The sequence below is a fragment of the Primulina tabacum genome, chromosome 12 (assembly GCF_025594145.1).
Source record: "Primulina tabacum isolate GXHZ01 chromosome 12, ASM2559414v2, whole genome shotgun sequence".
Lineage (NCBI taxonomy): Eukaryota > Viridiplantae > Streptophyta > Magnoliopsida > Lamiales > Gesneriaceae > Primulina > Primulina tabacum.
This window is the reverse complement of record NC_134561.1, coordinates 7570507-7576619: the sequence shown is the minus strand read 5'-3', so window position 1 is coordinate 7576619 and position 6113 is coordinate 7570507. Positions and strand designations below refer to the sequence as shown.

The window sequence follows — 6113 nt, the reverse complement described above, 5'->3', positions numbered from 1 at the left end:
TTGGACTGAGTCTCCTTTGTGGTTGTGCTAGAGGTGAGTATTTATCTTCCATCAGAATTTTGTGCATGCAGATCGAAGGACTTATCCCTTTTATGTCCGAAACCTTCCAAGCGAACGCTCCTTTATGCTCCTTGAGGACTCCCAAGAGCTTACTCTCCATATCATCTGTCAAAGAAGAGGAAATAATAACAGGCAATTTATTATTTTCTCCTAGATATACGTATTTGAGATGTGGAGGTAATGGTTTGAGCTCCAAAGTAGGTGGCTCCTCTAGGCTTGACTTTTGAGGCATTAAATATTTTCTGTCTCCCAATTTCTCTAGTCTAAGCCTCACTTGCTTTCTCCAAGGTGCAATGGCATTCAAATGAGCTACCATCTCCATCTTTTCCTCGTCTAGCTCGTCCTCCTGCTTTTCAGTAGTGAGAGTGGCCTCCAATGGTTCTTTCAATCTATCCTGCACAAAATCACAAACAAGCGAATCCAAGACATCAATACGAAAGCAACTATCATTGTGCATTGTGTGCTTGAGAGTATTGAAAACATCAAAAATAATTTCTTCTTCTCCAACTCTCAGTCTCAATTTCCCCTCCTCAACATCAATCAGTGCTTTCCCTGTAGCAAGAAACGGTCTCCCTAGGATTAAAGGCATCTCTAAATATTCCTCCATGTCAAGTACCACAAAGTCTGCAGGAAAAATAAACTTATCCACTTTCACCAGAACATCTTCGATAATCCCACGTGGATACTTGACAGATCTGTCAGCCAGCTGCAACGACATCCTAGTTGGCTTGGGTTCACCTAATCCCAGTCTCCTAAACACAGAAAAAGGCATCAGATTAATGCTCGCACCAAGATCACATAGAGCTTTATGAAAATTAATGTCACCAATAATGCAAGGTATCGAGAAACTCCCTGGATCTTTTTGCTTCGGAGGCATCTTGTTTTGAACTAAAGCGGAGCAATTTTCGGTCAAATTCACCGTCATATGATCTTCTAGCTTCCGCTTATTTGCTAAGATATCTTTCAAGAATTTTGCATAACTTGGCATATTCAATAAAGCATCAGCAAAAGGAATGTTAATATGCAATTTTTTAAATATCTCAAGAAATTTACCAAATTGTGCATCTAATTTAGCTTTCTTCATTGCTGCAGGAAAAGATGGAGGGATAACAATTTTATTCTGTGCAATAGGTGTAGATGTAGAGTTAAAGACTTACCTCCTCGATTTTTCACCTCATCCTCACCGTGCTTGGTCTTTTCCTCATTAGACCCGAGTGTTTTTCCACTACGCAATTGCACCGCCTTCACATGTTCTCTTGGGTTAGTTTCCGTGTTGCTTGGTAAAGTTCCTTGCTCCCTATTAGCAATCAGCTTAGCCAATTGTCCAATTTGATTCTCTAACCCCTTTATGGATGCATCTTGGTTCTGAAATCGCGTCTCTGTTGCAGAAATAAATTTAGTCATCATTTGCTCTAAATTGGAATTCTCCTCCCGAGACGGTTCTGGCTTGAATCCTTGGTGCATCACATATGGTGGACCTCTTTTTTGGCGATGTTGGTTGTTTTGACCTCCCCATGAAAAGTTTGGGTGATTCCTCCATCCCGGATTATATGTGTTCGAGTAAGGGTCATTTCTAGGACGGTTCTGGAATCCCACTTGTTTTACCGGTGCTCCCTCAGGCACATAGAATGGATTGCAATCTTGGCAATCCTGCACATCATGCTCACCCCCACACTTATCACAGAAAATTTCTTGCAGACGCATAGCCGACCCACTCATGCTCATCCCATCAATCTTTCTATTCAAAGCCTCTAACTGTGCTGAAACCGCCGACAAATCATTAACTTGATTAACTCCAGCACCTCGTCTCTGCCTATCAGACTGAGGATGATAGCTACTAGCACCCATCTCCTCCAATAACTCATATCCTTCCTCCGCCGTCTTTCTCAGTAAGTTACCACAGGCAGCAGCATCTATCATAGTACGGTTAGGAGTAAGCAGACCGTAGTAGAAAGTTTGAACAACTAACCCAAGAGGCAGCTCATGGTGTGTACATCGCCTCAACAAGTCCTTGTAGCGCTCCCATGCCTCGTAAAGTGACTCTTGCTCATATTGAGCAAAAGTAGTAATGTCGGCTCTGAGCTTCATAGTCTTCGACGGAGGAAAGTACTTGATCAGGAACAACTTTGCCATATCTTCCAATGTAGTAATAGACCCTACAGGCAAACAGTTTAACCACGACTTAGCTTTATCTCTCAGTGAAAATGGAAATAAACGCAAACGAACAGCGTCATCAGACACGCCATTAAACTTAAAAGTATCACAAATTTCAAGAAAGTCAGCTATATGAGAATTAGGTTCGTCAAGTGCACTTCCCCCAAATTGGACAGTGTTCTGAATCATCTGAATGATAGCTGGCTTGATCTCAAACTGATTAGCTCGGATGACTGGTCTTACGATGCTTGGACGTGCTCCATCAAGAGACGGCTGTGCATAATCCAACATCGGTATACGCCTTGGCTCCTCTCTTTGTTGATTGCCTTCCATTCTTTCCTTCGCTCTTTGCTGCTGTAGTCGACGTCTAGCCGTGCGTTCGATCTCGGGGTCAAAAGGCTCAAGCTTAAACTCGAGTGATCTTCGCATGCACCACAAGAAAAATCTGCAACACAATGAGAGTATCAAATAACAATAAAATAAATAATACTAAAGAATTTAAATGAAAAATAAAAAATTGTGAATCAACAGTCCCCGGCAACGGCGCCAAAAACTTGATCGAGCAAAACTTGCACAGTGAATAATCCCAAAATTTATTTTATAAATGAAAGCTCGATTTAAATATCGCAAGTGCACGATAGTCAAGTTATAATAAACGTAAGTGAATACGAGTATCGTTCCACAAGGACTGCGTTACACTATTCTTTATTTTCAAGTAAAATTTCTTTAGCAACGATAAATTGAGTTGATGATTAAACTAATGTAAACTAAACAATTAAAAACGTGTTCAAGAACGCAATGATTAATTTGGATTAAATCTAATGAGAAATGAATTGGTGGTAAATAATTACACTCGACTTTTACTCGTGCGTTCGATGGAATTCCCTAGACTAATTAATATACTCTGTCGAGCTATATTAATACTAATAAAAAACATGCAGTACTCAAGTGTCCTCAAATATTTAACAGTTCAAGATTGCATTACATTCTATGGAATCCACTAGCTTTCATTCGGGTGAACTATCACTATCGACACGTACCCAATTCCGTATATCTACTAAAATTGTAAATCCGTGGTTTATACTATTTGATCATATTGTTAACTATTCTATCGAACTCATCAACAACATGAAATAATCAAAGGAATTTAGCTAGGCTTCGATTGAAACACGAAAGACAATAGCATAAACAATTCACTAATGAAAACGTCGAGAAATAATGTTAAACACCGAGTACGGGGTAGGATCCCCTCAAATCCCAACAAATCTAGAGTTTAGCTACTGAAATTCATGATAAAAACCAACAATCAATGTAAGAAATAAAATACTGAATAATGAAAATACTAAAGATGACGATGGATGACTGCCACGACGCGTGGAAATCTCAAGGTCTTCGAAATCTCCTTTGCTCCTAGCCTCCTCTCCAAGAAAAATGATGAAAAGTCTGATAAAAGATGAAAAACGGCTGCTGTTCTCGTGTGTTAGGTTATGGTGTAGGATAGAGTCCCTAGAAATTTAGAAACAAATCTTTCTCAATCTCGCTTCTCGCTAGGGCGGTATATTTTGACCGCCCTAGCGAGAGGTCCTCGAATAAGCTTCCTCGAGCGTGTCCCTGGTTTCGCTGGGGCGGTCACTTTTGACCGCTCTAGCGAGACACTTGCGCAAAATAATCCTCGGCCAGACTACAATGCTCGCTGGGGCGGTCACTTTTGACCGCCCTAGCGAATCCTCTTCGACATTATGCCAAAGTTTCTCCCACTCTTTGGTTCAATTCCTACAAAATCACCACAAAATACACGAGGTCAGTCAAATGCTAAATAATGCTAAAAAGATGCAAAATAAAACTAAACAAACTAATATGATGCATGAATGCGACTCAAAACCAACACTAAAAACACGTAAAAACGAGTCCTATCAATGTCTTTCATGTAACTATGTTGCGGAAGTATCTCCCTGATGATTCTTACATTATTCAGCCAGACGAGACAAAACTTGATGAATCTCTGAGTTACATCAAAAAACCAATCCAGATTATTGATCGTAAAGAAAAACAACTCAGAACGAAGATAATTCCTCTTGTGAAAGTCCAGTGGACTCGTCATGGCATTGAGAAAGCTACATGGGAGACTGAATCAGTTATGAGACAGGAATTCCTAGAGTTATTTCACTGATGTGAGTTTTTTATTTTAGCTTCTGTTATATCTTCTTATCTGATATGATTTGACTGCCTGCGATTTCGAGGACGAAATCATGTCTAAGAGGGGGAGAATTGTAAGGCCCGATATTTTATCATTTTAATCCGAGATTTTATCATTTTAATCCGAGATTATTTATTTTATGATTTTGGAATGTGGAGGATTGAAATTGAATGAAATAAATTGTGAGGGCAGATTTGCAAATAGTGAAAAGTTGAGGGACTAAAGTGCAAATATGGAAATTTGAGGGGACACTTGTCACGCATGCATTTGAGATATATATATTAGGTAAAGTGTCAATTGAATTCAGAATTTCAGCAACGAAGATCGAGAATTCCTCCAGAGAATCTTTAAGATTTCTTTTCTTTAGAAATTTTATTGTACGAGAACCGGTTATCAGAATTTAAATCCAAACACGGTGTAGCGATCCTCGTATCGACAGCTACTACTGGACGTAATTTTTATTGAGTTCTGTTATCATTTGAAAATATGACGTTGTAGGAATTTGATACAATTCATATATGATGTTCTTGACATGTTAGACATCGTAGAATCGAAGTCAGACCGAAGAACGGATTTATTATGGAATTGTTATGATTTTTTGATTATATCGATTGAAAATCAGACAGATTTGGATTAATGATTGATTATGGATTGTATCATATATGGGTTATGATTTGTAATTGATATCTGGTGATATTGTGTTGACGGGGATATTGAGATTGTGCCGTTATGTCGTTGATTTGAATTAAATTCAGACTGATCAGATTCTGTATTGACTTGGGAATGGAATATTGATATTATGATTCTCGATATGTCATTTCAGATTTACAGGGACAGTCTTGAATTCAGAACTTCCAGTTATTCAGACCGAGACTACGAATGAAAGGTATAAGTCAATGTGGTATTGGGAGATCGACTCAAGTAGGATATACTTGAGTTTCCCTAAATCACATACTTATTGTTGTTATATGCATTGATTTGATTTTATATGATGTTCTATTGATCTATAGGAAGCATGTATTAGACGAGTATTAGACGAGTATTAGACGAGTGATCTTGTGACAGAAGTGCCTGATAGTGGTGGGATCGCCACGGGCACATTGCACGATGTCACAAGATAGTGTATTGGCGATAGTGCCACAGTCTGTGACAGATAGGTCAAGACACTGGATGTTTGGTTATATCGACGTGGATAGAATCGTAGTTTATTCTATTACTGTTGGTCGATATAGGAATACCAACATCTGGAAACCGGGATCCCTAGACTAGGATTGAGTCTAGTCTGAGTCGTGGAGTCACGAGTATGATTGATAGTTTAACATTAATTATGTTTCAGATTTTGATATATATCTAATATCTGCTTCATGCTTTATATTGATTATATGATTGTATGTCCGTTCATTTATACTGGGATTATATTCTCGCCAGAATTATCCGGCTGTTTTCGTGTTTGTATGTGTGCATGACAACAGGTGGGACAGGATCAGGGTCGAGGAGATGACGAGAGATCATGATTAAAGTGGAGACCACGGACTTTGATGTTGCTGTAGATTGGGTTTGAACACTTGATAGCTAGTTGTTGAACCTTAGTCTATATTGATTATATGTTGTACAGGACTTGTACCTTATTTTATACTGATATGTATAATAGTATGAGTATGATTTCCATTACGTTCCGCATTTTAAAAAAAAAAATTTAGAC

At 38.7% G+C, this 6113-nt stretch overlaps 1 non-coding gene across 1 annotated transcript; it reads left to right on the top strand.

Moving 5' to 3' along the window:
• The first annotated feature begins 2038 nt into the window (after positions 1–2038).
• Positions 2039–2145, top strand: LOC142521562 (small nucleolar RNA R71). The gene has a single exon (XR_012814269.1). It is a non-coding gene; the product is annotated as a small nucleolar RNA R71 (small nucleolar RNA).
• The last annotated feature ends 3968 nt before the right edge of the window (positions 2146–6113 follow it).